Below are 17,753 nucleotides of genomic sequence, written 5' to 3' on the forward strand. Positions count from 1 at the left end.
TCATGAGCTGGTCATTTCCTTCTGCTCAAAGGAGTCAGCCTTTTGTGACTTAGAGTGAAAATTATGCACACAGAACAAGACTCAGATTTTATGGGAATTGACAAAAATTCAGTAGACAATTTTCATTCCTTCCTTTTATGGTGTGGGTAACATTTCCTAAGGGAACTGTTTTTGTCATGGGCCCAATTTTAATTTTTTTTTTCCCAGACCCTAACGTGGAAAAGCACTTTAGGAGATGCCTCTGTTTGCTCTTCAAACTAAGCATACTCCTAGCTTTGGACAAACATCCCACTGACCTCAAGCAAATGGAGCAGAGTTGATGCTTTCTTATTTTTTTAAGTAGGGTGTGCCTTCCTGACACAGGATCCCAGTTGTGGGATGGGGGTCTTCATGCTCATAGAGGATTGAAGTATATTTTAAACAACCTTAAAGATAAAGTATCCAGACTAGTATATACAACTAGGAAGACAGCTGGGAGAGTTCCACTCTCTTCTGCTCCCATGGAGACTACCATTTTGAGCTACATATTTGTTGTTTTGGGGGAAAATACTTTCTTGGCATGGGTGGATTCAGGAGTGCAGTCACTAATGCCAGTGAACCCATTTAAGATTATCTGTTTGGGTACCTCAGAGAATACAATTTGAAAACTCACAGTTGTACTGATAACAGACAAATCTGAGATGGGAAAAAATTAATGAGAGCAAATTTCATGTGAAATTTGGCAATTTTTAGTTTAGGGGAAAAAAATGAATGAGAAGGTAGAACAAACAAGATCAAAAGCTCTGTCGTTCTTTTTGCAGTTGTGGCATGTCACCTGTCCCTTTAGTCATTCTAAATATTTGCTGCATCAGGCTAAAGTATGTGCTGAAGTAGCTCAGAATCACTACAACATGTAAAAAGTTATGGCTGGTTCTTGTTGAACTGCTGCCTATTATCATGGCATATGACTGTGAGGTGGGGCCTGCAATCACAGTTGTAAATCAAAGAACAAGTCATAGGTTAGGTTCTGTTTTCCTTAGATATTGTCTCTAAGTTTGTTTTCTGTATGTTAGTCTCGAGTGACGTTTGGTGAGCTTTCCAAATAGGTGTAAAGTCACAAATACCTAATTCCCAACCTGAAAGTAAGGAAGTGCCAACTCTTGGTCTTCTTCACAATCAATAGATGAAATTCTGGCAACTTCTCGGTGGTAGAATTTCTGTCAGTAAAATTTTCAGTGTCACATTTTTCCAGTGTTAACTTCTTCCCTTAGAGGGGAATGCAATCATTATTATATTTGATTCATTAGCAGGCCATCAAATCTGACTTGATTTGAGTTTTGAGTAACTCAGAATTTCCATTTGGACTGATACCTCTGCATGCTGGTTGTCTTCCAGGAACTTAGATAAAAATACAGAAAGAAAGGCTCACTTGTGTGCTTCAAAAGAAAAGAAATTCACATATGAAGGCTGGAGTGGTCCCTCAAACCAGGAAATAAGGAGCCAAGTTTTATAACAAGTGTTACATGCTCATCTGCAGATCAGACTTGCTGTTTTGGCCTCTGTGTACTATCTTTGATCTTGCATAATGAAGGCAAGTGGTTTTACTGTCCATCTTTGAAACTGAGAGTAGCTGATAAGATCAGGGGTGCCAAAAAGCAGAAGCACCCAGTGATGCAGTTGAGCTCTTAGTGCTTGAAATCCCCTGGGGATTTTGAAAACTTCCTGATTCTGGAAAGCAATCACAAATAAATAGAAGAAAAGCATTTTAAACACTGCCGAAAATCCCACCCTGGATTATTTGGCAGGTGAAAAAAGAATCCAAAAAAGAGACTACTTATAATGATCATTCAGTGACAAAGTAGATATTCATGGAGAATGCTCATGCTTAAATCTCTCAGCAGTTAATTATCATCTTTACAGACCATAATGCTGGAATACTTCACTTATCATCAATACTTCAGGGCTTGGATGAACTTTGAGACGCATGAAAATGAGACACTCCTTAGGCTCGTGGTAGCTCTGTGTTCTAGTAACTGATCAACCCATTACATAATTGGTCAGATCACTAACTTGCATGAATAGATATAACTCCATTGCCTTCACTGGAGGTGACAGTTACCTGAGAATTGACCCGAAACTCTTGCCACAAAGCAGATAATGGTTTCATATTTTGCTGTTTAGTGTTGTAAAAATAGACTCATTTCCTGGAGCAGTTAAAACAAGAAAACAGGGAAAAGCAATTTCCCACAGAGACTCATCCGCACTGGAATTCACCGAAGTCCCCGGATGTGAACATGTGCTGTTAGAAAACATAAAACAGCAACTTTGTTTAGGGAAGCCTCTGACCTGTCAAAAATGCAGAGCATTTCTAACCAGACTTTTCCTTGGCAATTAGTGGGTAGAATTACTCATAGAAATTGTTTTGTTTGCTCACAAGGGGAAAAGTAAGACATAAATTCAAGATAGCCCCCGTTTGACCACAAGAAAAAAGACTGTTCACAGAGGGCCTGTGGGTGAAGTGCTGAGTGGCTTCAGCTCCCTTTGGGGATGAACTCAAATTTTTTGACCTCAGTGAAGTATGAAGAGCCCCTCCAGACTTACTGGGCATCCCTAGCTGTGATTTTTTTCAGCAGTTTAAGGGATTTGGCATCCAGTTTTAATTCATTTTTATGTGACTTTCAAGAAACCTTTGTTGCCTTCAGAATGTCTCTGTTCTGAAGAGAGACTAATTTTGACCCAATGATGTGACCATGCCTTCCATCTCTAGGTAGCAGCACTCAAACCTTAGGTTTGTTTTTTTGTTTGGTGTGTTTCCCAGCAGTGACTTTTCAAATGCCCCATTCACTGCTGGAGCAGCCTGACAGTTCAGGTGGGAAGTTCCCCTCACTCCAGCCATACATCACCTTTTCCTTAGCACTTGGGTTTTACGTGTGTTTTCTGTATAAAGGTGGTGCTGGTTTAACCTGAAGACTAGGGAAATTTCAAGTGGTCAGATTTTGTGCTATGGGCCCTGTTCTGCTGCTGCTGAGTCTCTTGCCCAGCTGTGTCAGCTATGTGGGGTCAGAGAAGGAGGGAGAGATGCTCCAGCACGTGGAGTAAGTGGGCTGAGGGCTCTATGCTCACACACTTGGAAGTGAAAGCATTTCTTGGTCCAGACTCACCCACGGTAAAATAATCTGCTCGGAGGTCTCCTTGGAGTCAGGAAGCTACTCAAAAACTTGTTCAAGATCTGAATTCCCCTTGACTGCAATGGGTTTCCACAGCAAAAATGAGAGAAGCAATTTGTCACAGATAGAGTGGTTCCTTCAACAGGCCATGTAGGAGTTGGACAGGTTAATGGTCAGCTTGTGTACTGTACTGATTGCCCCAAATACTGCTTTTAAATCAAATTTGAACTGTTTTTTCTGGGAGATGTTTCTCATAGATGTGCTTCAGAAGAGCTTGCCTAACAGCTTGTATCCGTTTGTTGTGAAGGGCCTGCTGACCCATCCAAAATGGTCAGCCTATGCCTGCGTGGCTAATAGGGGTTTTGGGACCTTGCAACTGGGGTTAGCAAGTGCAAATGTTTCCCATTAGCTCCCTGCATACCCTAAGTTGTGATTCATCAAGAGAGACAGTGGAAGGCTGAACTTGAGACATGAGATGTTTCTTTGAAGTTACTCGTGCTTAAAGTTAGGCATGATCTGGTCTGGCTTCCTAAGCTGAGCCCCCAACGAGCCCACTGGTGCTAACACAGTGCAGTTTAGTCTTTTCCTCCTGTGCATTGACCAGAGTGATGCTGTTTCAGAAGGGTTTGAAACCTTTCAGAAAACCATTCCATAGTAACAAGGGAAAACTTGAACTATTCAGTGCCTTTCTACCAGCAAGGTCAGCTACACTAAAGAGCCCATAGCAGTGCTTGCCCTCTCTGGGCCTCTTAAGGTATTTTCCTTCCTTATTTTCTTTAGCATGTTTCTTTTTTAAGTGAGAAAACTATCTTAAAATGGTACTGTAAAAAGGTGGGAAATTAGGTAGATCATATCATCTTGATTCCTTTATCTCACTTAATTAAGGAGAAGTTTGCCCATAGTGATCTGGTATTTCCTAAAACAAGCATACATGAAGAACACTTTGAGGAACTTCAAAAGAATTTTCAGGCTAGATCAGGAAAAGATAAAACCAGAAGTGGAAACTTCTAATACACTTTATAGCTCATTACTTACAGGAAGTACATTGTTACATAGGATACTAATGAATTCTGCAGGATGAGGTTTCCAAAAGAAAAATAAAATGGCACCTTCTCTATCTTAGAGGAAAGGTCTGAGGGCTTTTGCAATTATGACAGATATGCAGTGGATATGTATGGTCGTATCACCTGGATAGAGTCTATCTCTGGGAAAAGGCTATTTAGAGTTTCAAGTGTGTACACTATTGAATTTCTGCAGCAACTTCCTGGTCTACCTGTTAAAAGTGATAAAGGTAATGGTAAAAGTCTATCTTGTTTTCAGTTGCTCTGTTCTACACCTCAGAGAGCAGAAGTGCTGCCCTGTGTATAGCTGGCTGTGAGCAGGGTGGCAGGAACACAAATTTGGGTGACTGAGGATGAATTTGATGTAAAGTTGATGTAAAGTTGATGCTGATGTTCCCAATCAGGTAGTGAGGCCAGCAAAATGGAAACAGCAAAATGGATACTCAGATTTTTCCAGTGACACTTGTCTGGGAAATTATTATTTGGCAGAGTCTTAATTAACTGAAATGAGCAAGTAATTCTAAAATCCCGATTTTGGAATCCCAAACTACTGGATTTACTGTTAGTGAGTTAATTCTGTCAGAGGTGTTGTGGTACAGGAATATTTCACATCTGTAAAGCACACAGAAATCCTAAGGATAACAGGTAACAGTTTTCTACTGCCTGAAGAGTTCCCTGGTGTAAGGAGGCCCCTCGATGGTGCCTCAAGAGCTGAGGGGTTGTGCCCCAGGCTCAGCTCATGGTTTCAAGTCCAGACGTGCTGTCCCCAAGTCAGCAGCACCTGGAGCTGGGTGCACCTCTGTCACATGCAGTTATTGCAGACATGCTGGTTACCTTGTGTTCTCCACCACGGGGGATATGTCCACCTGCCAGCTCCTGTATTTCACTCAGATTGTAAGGATAGCTTTGCTTTATGTATGAACATATTTTAGGTGGCAAAGCATTTCCATCAGGACTGAAGCACTTGGGCAGTGAAGCTTGAACATTTATTCCCTGTGTACAGGCAGGATATTTAAATATGGGATTAGTTGCTCTTTGTATCTTCAGGGGCCCAGATACTTCTAAACCTGTGGTTACTGGAAGACTGTCTTGCTGAAAATCCAGAGGCTTTTGCCCTTGTGAAAATTTCTAGTCTTGCTTGAAAGTGAGATTTGGACTCCTGAGTCTCAAAGATGCTTTTGCGAGTGTTGTATCTGCCTTTCTGCTTTTCTATAAATCAACTTGCTTGGCCTGAACTGAGTGTTTAAATAATAAACAACTGAAGGACAGTCTGATCACTTCTTTCTGAACGTTTCCCATGGGGAGCGCTTGGGGTCACATGGCATCTGCTCTGACCTTAAGGACCTGCTTTCTGGAGGCTTTTTTACGATGCTGACAAACCTCACATTTTAACTAGCTGTTAAATAAGCCAGTCAGTGGTAACTATTCAGGACAGGGATTAGAAGAGTATTCTTGCTAGGATACAGGATGGCTCTGTCCATGTGCTGGCCAGGGATGAAGGGCTGGAAAACTGTGGTGGAAGGGACTATTAATGTGATTTTCCACAACTTTCCTTGCAGCTGCATTTTTGAGAGGAGAGAGAGAGATGGCTAGGCTTGCAGTAACATGTTGTGCCGTCATAAATGCTACAGCCACCATCTGTTTCCAGCCCACGACTTGAAAGAAAACTGAGCAGTAATCTCATAATTCACATGAGCGTTTTACACTTCTGAACCCTTCCCAACCTTTGTCTAATAATGAGGGGAGTGTGTGGTGCTAAGTTTTATATTTTTTCCTACACTTATTAGTGTTTATTTGTATGTCTCTTTCTCTTTTGTTGTTTCTGGGGGGTTTTTTCCGTAAAAAAAAATGTCACTGGGAGGAAAATCAGACCAGTTCCAAGGACAAAAGAAACATAATGAAGGCAAAATCCCAATTCCATTGATCTTGCTGACAGAATTCTCCAGGAGGAGGTGCATTTAATATTCCTCACTGTGTCTGCCTTATTTACTTGTTGATTAAAAGAAAGACAGTAGAAAGTGAAGAGGCAGGTTGCTGAACTGCCCTTTCCCTGCAGAAACAGAGCTGCTAGAATAGCTGGACATGTGCATTTTAAACCCAAACCCTCAGAGAGGATGGTAATGGTAGGTTGGATTTTAATGAAAACAAATTCTTCTGCTAATCTTTGCTTGGGGCTGGCCCTCCACAGGATTAAGGATACCACCTGCTGTGCCAAAGACATGCTCAGGTTCGAGGCTGCTGGTGGGTGGGAAGAACACAAACATCTGACTCTGGTGAGCAATCGCAGTCTGTCCTGTTGTAGTGCCCTCAGGGAAGCCAAAGAGTTGAGATCATTTAGTTGATGGAAATACTGCTCCCCTCCAGCCTGCAAAGCAAGGATAGCATCATTAAGGATTTCTTTTTGGCTGTTCTGCAAAATCAAGGGCTGCTCTTTCTCTAGGCCTCCTCTCGTCCTTGGACCCAGTTTGCACATCTCCTCCAGCCACAGCCGGACCGGCTGAATGGACTCCTGCTCTCCTCTGGCCTTAGGAACAATGGCTTTCATCATCCCCACCAGACTGCACTTTAAGGATGAAAGGGCTTCTCATTTCATATATCCTACTGCTGCTAGAACTATAAATCATCAATGGACTGAATTTATAGCCAACTGCTACTGCAAGTGAGTGAAATTTATTTTGTGTTGTCATATGTATGGTCAAACTGTCCAAGAAGTTGCCAAACAAAGAACTGAGCTGCTGATGGGCAACCCACTCAATCTATTCTCATTTTATTTAAAAATAATAAATAGTTATCAATCAAAAGAACTTATTTTGACATGTGCTACCTGTTGGGTGATCCTCAGTATGTCTGGGATGTGTCCATAAATGGAAGAAAACTGCCAGCTGTTGCCAGGTCCAGCAGATATTACATGGATTTCCACCAAAAAAAGGTTTGTGGGCTCACTAGGGTTGGGGACAGGTTAAGGGCCATCTCCTTTTTTAGCACAACTTGCTGTTCTGAGAGTGTTTGCTCAGGTAGCAGGTGTGCACAGAGGCCACATCCAGCCACACTGACCTCTGCTTGAATCAATGGCAAATCTGCATTGACCTGTATACAGCAGTGGTCCTTCTTCTGTCTCACAGTTTGATGGCAGGTGGATTTTTTGTGGATCTTTGGGGTCTGGAAAGCTGGCCTGTGTCTATTTTGGTGCCTTGTGATGGTGACGAGCTAAAAAGGAGAGAGTAGAAACTCTTCAAGTTGCAGGGGTCTGAATCATGCATTTCTGTATGATTTTCTTACAGAGCGAACAAGCCTGAAAGGTCATTTTTGTGTTTTACCCAGGCTCATTAATTATAGCTGGGGGTGTTGGGAGCTGCCTTTCCCTGCTTGCTCCTGTTGTCCTGCCCGATTCAATCCCTGCAGCCTCCCACCCCCTTGTCTGTGGTTTATGGCCACATCTGGAGTGTCTCCCTGCACACGTGCTGGTAGGAGCCTCCACCCTGCCAACACACACATTGTGGCTTTTTGGTGTCCGTGGAGTTCTAGGCATCTTTCCCCACACTTGTTTTTGCGTGAGAGGGAAAGAGAGAAGGGGCACGGGAAGGGCAGTGGCAGAGAAGGCCTCTGACATGAAATTCCCAGGAACAGGATTTGCACATTTTATGACCGTTCAGATGGAAATGCAACGGAGCTGAATTATTCCTCCTTAATCCTGCTTTCTCACTTTTCTCCCAGCAGCCTCTTCCCCTCCAGTTTAGGTAATACAGAAGCTTATAAACAAATCCCCCCGCGTGAAAAATAGCAAAGCCGGGGGAAAAAAAGGACCTGGGTTAGGGCTGTGATGGATAGACAGGTGGAAGGCAGGCACCAGAAGGGAGGATGAATGGTAAAAGCCTTTGATGGAAACACTAAAGAGCTATTGAAAATCCAAGGGGTAGGGGGAGGGAGGAGAAAGAATAGCAGGAGGAGGGAAAGCAAGGCAGCCGTGCCCCCGTCCCCCCGCCCTCTTTCTCAGGATGTTGAAAGTATTTGTCCTTCATTACAAAATGATTGAACTGCCGCCAGGCCAGGCCACCCTTCCAGCCATTGCACTGGGAAACTGGCACTTCTGAAAGCCTCGTCGCCTCTCAAATTTTATAGCTTTCCCTTTTTGTGGGAGTTTTTGTGTTGTGCTGTTTGCAGGATTGTTTTCAGATTTGCCGCATATCAAAGAAACTATATTTTGTTGCTCTGATGAACACAGAATCCAGGTAATGAAAAGAAGAATTTAAAAAATAAAGGCCCATTTTTTATCAGAATACCCAGCTGTCTGCCTTTCATTGAGTCAGAATTTCATACATTTGGTATTCACTGTGTGAATTTGGTTTACCTCTAGTGCTTTTTGAAGGAGGAATTTCATGCTGTAAGTAAAGCTTCTACTTTACTAATGTCTCTATTTGCACAAAAATGATGCCTATTCTTCATAGTCAGAGTACTGAGTATGATCTTGTTGTATCATAATTAAAATAGTTTTTGCATCAGGTACACATAGACAACAGTGGAAAAAAATAATCGTTTCCATTTTCAGAATGATCCCTGAAGTTCTACAATGTCTTTATCCTGCAGGATCTACAGATGGGAATAACTATTGAAGATCTGCATACGAGACTGTTCCTGCTGCCAGAGGCTGTATTTTTATCATGTATTTATATGTGTATGTATTTATATAAGCCTGATGCTTGGAAAGGACTTCAGCCATGTGTTTTCTCAAGAATTAGATTTGGGTGTCTGTAGACGCAGCCTCCACCCAGGCTCTTGTTAAACAGGGGAGGACCCAGGGCCATGGTGTGTCCCTGATGACAGTCACGAGCCATCCCTGTCAGAGAGGAGCTTGTGGTGCCCTGACCAGGTGGATGATCAGGGCTGTCCCTGGGCAGGTGCCCACTCTGCATGTGGGGTGGGTGCATCGCCCCCACCGCAGCCTCAGGGGTGCTTCTCTGAGTACACTGTGCAGACAGTCAGCTGTCTGTTGCCTCCAAGATTAGATCCTGGGATTAGGTCTCTGATGGGCTGGCTGTGACATATAATTAAAATAGTCCTAGAAGAGCAGAGAGGCAGTGTGCCACCCATACACAGCTGAGTACTAGGGGGCTGTGCTTCCTCACAGACCCGCCACAGCTGAAAACTACCATAATTTACAATAGCAATTTCCACCTAAACATCTCCAGTGCCTGGTTATGTTCGTTATTGTTTGCAGAGAGAGAGGTAACACTGCCTTTATCCCCACTTCCAAAAGAGGAGAAAGGGTAAGTGGTTTGCTCAAGGTTAGATGGGGAGTCACTGGAGATGGTGCTCCAGTTTCCTGCCTTCAAAGGAATTTGCTGCAGTGACCAAAGCAAACAGTCCCTGCTGTTACCACGCCGGACTGTGGCGTGTCATTCGCACTTTGTATCTGAGATGCTGTGTCTGGGTAGGTATCACTGTCCTCGTGAACTAACTCTTAGTTCTGGAGCGTGGGTGAACACTTGTCATCATGCCAGGATGACACAAAGTCTAGAAATTATGATGGCAATTCAGGTCATGGGATAACGGGGGAAAAATGCTGTCTCAGAAGTGTCCCTGTCTGGTGTCACCGCTGGCAATTATTTAAGCTGCAGGACATGGCTGTGGCAAAGATCAGGTTGTAGCTGATATGAATCATGCCTTGCAATAACACTTTCCTTCTTACATTGTGAAAATTACAGCGGTATGGGAAGTGAGGGAAAATGGGATTTCCCTGGAGGTTAAAGATTTTCCTTTAATCAGCTTTCATAATGTTAATTAAACGTTTGGAACAATGGTTCAGTCCCGGGATCCGCCCGCTCTTGCATAACCATCTCACAATACCGTTTTCACTTTCATGTTTATTTGCCAGCACGATTCAAAGTGAGAGCTGAGCAAGATCGCCGCACCAAGGAGCTATTTGGGATTTGGGAAAATTCACCTCCCTCTCTTCCCTCACCTAGAGAGAGAAGACCCCAACTCTGCCCTCCCAAGGAGGAGCAGCCCAGAGGGATCAGAGCACTTTGTCTGTCATCATCACCCCATCTGCAAAGGGGGCTAATAAAAACTTATTGGTATTTTGAGGCTGGTACATATAAATATATACCCACCCATATGGAGAAAAGGGTGTGTTTATAGAGATCAGTACATGGATAGATCTATTCCGGGTAGGTAAGATAGATTACAGTGCCACTTGTTCCCTGAATTTTTCACTCTCTCTGTAGCGTAGTTGCTATGTGCCCATGGGACCCATCGTCTCTGGTCCTTTGAGCAGTGGGCTTAATATAACCCAGTCTCATATCACACACACATGGAGCATTCTGGGGAAGATAAAATTTGGGGAATGGTTCACAGGCAGGGGATGACACCGATTACCCCAGGGACCACACACCATGGGAATGGGAGTTGTGCCGGGCATGTTTCCTGGGCCTCTTGGTGCCAGACTGGGACGTCTTTCCTGGTGGTCTGAGATGTGTCAGTGTGTCCCAGAGCTGGTCTAGCGACGTGCTCGGAGCACCCACTAGCCACACACGTGCAGGGGGTGCACATGCATCCAGAGCCACAGCCCGGCCACTTTGTTCTTCAAGTTAGAGAAGATCTTTTTCAAAAATAAGGTATTAAAACGTACAAATGTCAGACACTATCAGAAAAGAAAAAATGAACCTTTTATATTTTAGGTCAAAGTGTTATCTAGCTCAAGATTTCTAAATATGTGCAAAATGCAGTTTCTGCAGAAGGACCATTAATCAGTTGCTGGAAGAACTGCCTTTTCTGCCTTTTTTTAAGCTGCAAAGATGAAAACAGAATGCAGTGAGTGCCGGGGCAGCTCCATTTTCCCATTGTGCGGATGGCGGGTCTTGGAGCAGGAGGGCACCTTTATCCATGAGGGCTCCTGCTTCCCTAGCAACGTGTTAACATCTCTGCAAAAGCTGTTTAAATACACTGAGCCGCTTGCCATGCAAGCTCTACATGGCAGTTTCCCTGTTGACACACGCTTTTGTCTGCTCAGAGGAGGTGCTCTGTAAACACCAGCGTTAGACAGTTTTTATGTTACTTATTTCTGATTCATTGGTTCTAAATTAGTAGCTCGGAGGCACATACCTTTTGTACAGGCAGGGAAAGGGATTGCCTCTTCTCCCCACCTTTGGAAACTTTGACCTGCTAAGATCACAAACTGTAGGAAATCTCAGAGGCGAAGTCCCAGGTAACACCAGCAGTAAAAGCTCGGAGTAAACAGATTAGGTGTGTTTGAAAAACGCTTTAAGGGAGCTTGGACTATCTGGCTCAGTTTCCATATACCACAAGCAAGATTAATTTCAAGGCTGATTTTGATGGCATGAAGCCTTCCTCCTTAATATAGAAATTGGCTGTGTAATTTATATATATATATATATATATATATTTATCTTTTTTCCTGTTTGGCAGTGCAGGACACGAGGAATCGAAACTTCTTCTCCACACCCCTTTGATTAGCACAGGAGTGGCAGGAGGAATTTTTTTTCTCTTAGTCATTCTGGGCAACCTTTGAGCCCAGCTTTTCCACCCTGTTCCCATTAGGAAGCGGCAGAGGCCACGCGAGTGAGTTCCTGGCCAGCTGGGAGCCGTCAGCTGCCTTCAAAGCCTTGGCCAGCCCTTCTGTGATAAATCTGTGGCAAGGTGTGTATGGTATCAGCCCCGTATCCCACACAGTTCCTGTCCCAACAGTGATGAAATTTTTAAAATAATTAGAACACAAAAGGGGTAAACCTATTTCTTGAACTTATAAGTCATTTTATGGAGCAGTCAAGGGTGTTAAGGTTGGGTCTTACTCATGTTCAACTGAGGGCTGCTGGCTGTAGGTTTTACCACCCTTTCACAGGAGTGGGGTGGCAAAACCCTGAAAGCTGAGCTGGTCCCTCCCGAATCCTCCCTTGCAGATGGCGAAGGACATTGTTAATCTACACAAAAAAGAAATGCAGAATCCTGTCTATATATTTTGGGCTGAGAAAAATGAAAATTTTGTTGTCAGTCTGGCTTGGCATCACCTTTCCAATTCTCTTTTGTTTGGTCTCTCTGTGATTCATCTCTCCATTTCACTTCTCTTTTGTTTGCTCCATAATTGCTGGCTTAACCTGGAGGCATGAGGCTTCCTTGTGGAAACATCACCAGGCTGTCAGTCAGCCACGGAGAGGTGGTACAGCTGGTACAGTCCATCCTCCCTCTCAGGAGTGAGTGAATCATCCCTTGAATATGCAATATCATCCAGGACAGGAGCCAGGATTCTCAACAGGCACATGAATTCCAGCATCTCTGGAAACATTATTTCCACATTTTGGGCAGACTAAGAGACAGTAAGTAAATAAGCAAGCTGTGGCATTTACAATCGCTGTAGTTTTATTTAAAGTGACTGCCTGTGCTCTAAATGCTTGTGTGGGTATTAAAAATACAAAGAGAAAAGCGTGTATCCTTGATCTGATACTGCCCAAGGCAGCTTCACGGCATGGCCCATTTAATGCCATTGAGCAGTCCATTGAACAGTTAAGAACCCACCAGAAACAGTAACTGCCTGCTTTGCTCCTGAAAACTCACATGAACTGACACATCCCAAACCCTCTCTGTTGCTGGCCTCTGGATTTCTCCTTTGAAACAGTGTCTGTGCTGGCTCTTGGTCCTGCATGGAGTTGTTGCCCATCACCGTCGGACAGAAGCAGCAAAGGGCACACAGGCTCCTTCCCTCAGCCGGGATCTTGTTCAAAGGTGTCTCCTCTCCAAGGAAAAGGCCAATTTCCCGGGATTGCTCCTGGGCTGTGGGTGGAATGTATCTGGAGAATCAGGGAACATTCACTGCATCATCAGGTAGCCTATGACACAGCATTTTACAACATCAACTGGTTTTCCTGAGCTCTCGTGTGCTCTGCTCATGAATTCAATAAAGCTGCCCCAGAATGAATATACAATTAGATTTCACTGCTGAATGTGTGAGAGAGATACAATGGGAAAGGAACACTGCTCTGACTGAGCTGGAAAATACTGGTCAGAAGGGCTATGATATGGTTTTCCCTACTCTGTTAGTATTACCAATAGCTAAGACTTTTTCTGCTTTGCTTTTGTGACAAGGTTATAGTTATGTGTTAACCTTCATCAGTCCTTCCGACGATAACAGTGAAAGCAAAGTACCATTAAAATTATCTTCCTATATGTTTAAACCACTCTGGCACTTTTCCAGGCAGTATTTGTGCCCCTGTTTATGCCGCAGACCCTGGTGACCCTGGAATACTTTTATTTACGACAGCATAAGCATCATTTCCATGGCAACATGCTTTTCAAGCTGCAGATTGAAGATTGCAATTTCCTGAGCAATAGAAGAAGCAATGGTGGATTTTTTTTTTCCTAATCAGCTAGTAGCAACTTTCATGTGCAAAACGACCAGCCACGACAAATCATTTAAAAGCTACATTATCATCAAGGCAATTTGAAAGCTCAGCATGGTTAGCCTAAAAATAAAAGAGAGTAAGATCCAGTTGTTTAATGGAAATGAAGATTGTGTGATGATATCCTCACTGCTACTCCAGTAAATTGGCTTCAACGTGCTCTGCAACGCTGCCTAATGAGGAGCAGAGCAGTTCCCTTCACTGGAATGACACATTATTTACAGGAAGACTAGGACATAGTTATGATCCTATATGGTTTCAGACAGTGCTTTCCCATATTGGAGGAGACGACAAAGCCTGTTTGAAAACAGCCCAAGCTATCAACAAAGGAATGTTATTAGCAGATATGCTGGTGAGCGGCTCATGTGAAGCTGCACTCAGTGCTTTCTGCCTTCAGAGAGCACTGGGGTGGAGCTGGTCCCCGAGACAGAACGGCCGCCTGTGCACACACAGATGCCAGCACAGCCCTGCCCAGTGCTGTGAACAGAAACACAGAGCTGAGTCTTTGGGGAAGCATCATTTGGCAGTGCCACAGCATTGCTTCCCTCCCCCAGATCAGTTTTCAACAGTGGTTAAGCGTTGTCACTCCACAAATAGGGATGCTATAAGGGGCAGAAAGATGCAATGATGTGCCCCAGTTTGCCCTGGCTGACACTCACAGGTGTTCCCTGGAGTCCCAGGACACCATCCTGTCTACCAGGGGCCATGATCCATCTATCAGAGTAGAGTGTTAGAAGGCTCGAGCTGTCCTCTGCTCAGCCAGCTTGATGCCCAGCACCATTGGGATCATCACCACTCGCTGGAGGACAGCACTTCTCACAGCTGCTCTTCTCACCATCTCTCACTGGCAGAAAATTTGCACTAAAAATTCTGCTTTAAGGAATTCAGAAAAAGGTGAGTATTTTCTTTCCTGTTAGATTGCCCTTGAGAGCAAAGAAATCTTGCTTCATATCCAGGCAGGATTTGATGCCGACAAGCCTAAGCTCAGGGAACTGCTAGGTACCAGAATGGGTGGACTTAGCAGCACTTATTCACACCTCCCTATATTATCAGTTACTCGTGTCTCTGAGTTCCAAGTTGCACTTAGTGGTGAGGGTATCACTTTAGAATTATCAGAGGCAGATTTCCAAGTCATGGTAGAAATTATTTAAAAGAAAATAGGTTTTACTACTGGGTTTCTTTTCCCCGGAATTATTTGGTGTGACAGGTAAAGAAACATTAAACTACATTCTGTTATGGTAGAGGTACGCCCTAGTTGATAAAAGACTGGTTTGCTTTGGGCCTGCAGTAGTTTTGTGGCAAAACTTTCACTGGTTTTGAAAACATTAGAGCAGGAGACGTGGCCTCCAGTTTTAGGGGACCCTCACATCCTGCAAGGTACAGCTGGTCATTAACTCTCCTGGTGGAAGCTGAAGAGATGCTACTTTTAAACACCAGGTTTTTCATGCCAGGGACCGGGGAAGTTAGTGTTCTGGGGCATCAGATATTGGACCAAGCACACCACAGAGCTCAGCATCAAAAGCTTTCAGGACATCAAGAACTGCAACAAACCGTGGACTAGATGACCTTTAAAAGTCCCTTCCAACCCAAATCATTCTATGTGATTCTATGACTGAAGTCTCTGCATGCTAATGTGCAATGCCAGCTGTAGCATCCTAGCGTCCCTTTGAGGTCACTTGTCAGACTTGATTTGGAGCCTGGGCACCTGGGATAGAAACTCAGGCAACCACTAAGTGTGTTCTGACTTGGGAAGAGGGCTCACCCTCATGCTGGCTGGTGATGGAAGAGGAGGAAGGTTTTTCAGCCTGTTCTTATGGTTTAGACTTGAACTTGGAACTGTTTGTTTTTGCTACGCCACCCCTTCCGCCCTAGTTAATAGCCAACTTTGAAACCCAGCTTTATGTCCCATGTGTTTGATTTACATTTCAAATGCAGGGCCAGGAGGGCAGGCTGTCTAAATCACTTGTCAGCACAAGGGAAGGAGGTGACACAGTGGGAGGAAAAAAGTGAGATGCGGCTGTGGCCCAGTATAAACTCTCAGGCAGCTGGACAATGCTGTTACTGGGAGAGTCCCCAGCAAGTGACAAATGCTCACCTTGCTCAAAGGTTGGGGTCTAACCCAGGCACCACACAGGGACCAGCTTGTCTCCTTTGATTTACGCTCCATTCCTCCAACTCTACAACCCTGCATCCTGTTTTCCTTCTCCTCTGCAGCTGTATGTGGAGGTGAGGGCTCAAAAAGACCTAGTTAGAGGAGTTTCTTTTGAAACCAAAAATAGCCTGTCATGATTTTACTTTTTCTTTTTGGTCAGCATGTCGTAATCTTAAATTTATCATCGATCTGTAGCTGAATTGGCTTACAGGAAGCCTTTCTAATCGCCAGTTGGAGGGCACAGGGCAGAGCGAGTTCACCGGCCACTCTTGAAAACAGTCTGGCTGGAAATATCATTTTCAGCTGCTCTTTGATGAGGTAACATCAAGGAGCAAAGCGACTGCACACACCACCCGGGCCACTGCCAAATGATTTGCAGGGCCAATCAATGCCACATTGAGGAAAGGGGAAACATTTGCAAAATCGGTCAAAAATGAATTAGATGTGTTTTAAAGCAATTACTTTCCAGACTGTTTACTCTGAATTACACAAATATGGTTGGCCTGTCCTTAGAGACTTTCTCAGGCTTGACCTGATGGATGTGGTGATGCCTAATCCTGCCCTGCTGATGCTGCCTGGAGGCGCGCTGTGCGTGTCTCGACAGCTCATCAGCAGAGTCTTGCTGGCTGCCACACGCTGCCCTGATGCGTTTTTACAACAGGACAACCTTTCCCTTTCATCTTTTTAAATTAAACACAAGATCCTCGGGCTGCAGAAGGAACAGTCCCTTGTGGAGGTGGCAGGTGGAGAAGCCAGCGCAGAGCCACAGCCCAGCACCATCAGTGGTGTGAGCATCATGCCTCTCCAGTGAGCCATACCTGCTCCAGCTTCCCAAGATTTTACTGGAAATAGCTACCTCTGCTTCTTGCAAGCATGTTAGAAACTACCTGCCGGATTCAGCCGATGTAAATCCCCATAAATTCATTCACCAGCCTTATTCCTGGAGAACTGCTGCTTAACGCTCTGTTTCTTCATAGCTGCAATTTCTCTCAGTTTATTTTAACGTGGTGCCTTGCTCTCAGTTTCACCACACATGTCCTCTGTATTGCCAAAAAGGCACTGCTGAACATGAGCTGTCTTACCAGAAATCACATTCCTTGGCTCATTTCTCCCTCATTTCCCTTTACCTTCCTATTTTAAGACTGCATGCATGACATACCTGTCAGCTAGATCCACTCAAATATTTATCCAGTAACTTAATCAGTGAATTTCATGGTACATTGCTAACTACATTGATGATTTTCTCCTCATTCACGTAGTTTGGGTTGTGGTGCGTTCGGGAGCTGGAAGGCTGCAGGTTCACGGGGATGTATGAACTCAACGAAGTTTATAAACCACAAAGAATTTCTCCTTTTTTTCTTGCAGCCCAGAGGCCTGTGAGGAGCCTTGGCTGTGTGCTGTGCTGAGGGGAAGGGGAAAGTGCCAGAGCTTGCTGAGACTTGGACATCGATGTGACCCCCTCATCAGCCTGAGCTGTGGGCCAACTGCCGGCACATGCCGAGGGAAAAGCAAACAGAAAAGGGGCAGAGTCCACTGAAACAGGCAGTGAGGAATTTTACCTTTAAATTTCAGAGGACACCCTTTTCCTTCCCCCCCCCCCCCCCCCCCCCCCCCACCTAATCCCCCGTCATTCAGGAGAGAGAAACTAGTCTTTCATAGGAAACTATTCCCCACAAAGAAAGCCCTCTCTTAAGCCAATCCCAGCTTCCAGGCTAGAACAACTTTAGGGGATACACCAAACCTCCAGACTCTGCTCTTGAAGCCCACTATGACCCTAGGCTGGATCACTTCCAGCCTGCACGAGCTCCTCAGAGCCAGGGACCAAGCCTAAGCACCCCAAAGCCACCCTGCTGTGTGCTCCAGGGCTGGTTAACCCTGGGCTCTGGTGGTTTGGCCAGTCAGCCCTTTCCTCACCTCAAAACAGGGCCTCAAAGAAAGGGAGGATGAGAATTAGCACCCTTTTATAGTGTGAGTAACTGCTCTG

The 17,753-nt window shown here is 44.5% G+C and overlaps 1 protein-coding gene across 1 annotated transcript in view; it reads left to right on the forward strand.

Moving 5' to 3' along the window:
• The window catches only part of PDGFA (platelet derived growth factor subunit A), a 36,079-nt gene extending 27,595 nt beyond the window's left edge, over positions 1–8,484 (forward strand). The window contains exon 7 of the mRNA XM_027726191.2: positions 6,648–8,484. The gene's annotated coding sequence lies outside the window, so the exon portion shown is untranslated. The remainder of the gene's footprint in view (positions 1–6,647) is intronic.
• The last annotated feature ends 9,269 nt before the right edge of the window (positions 8,485–17,753 follow it).

This window comes from Pipra filicauda, unplaced genomic scaffold, assembly GCF_003945595.2.
Source record: "Pipra filicauda isolate LSUMZ 115617 unplaced genomic scaffold, ASM394559v2 scaffold129_size2064235_pilon, whole genome shotgun sequence".
Classification (NCBI taxonomy): Eukaryota; Metazoa; Chordata; class Aves; order Passeriformes; family Pipridae; genus Pipra; species Pipra filicauda.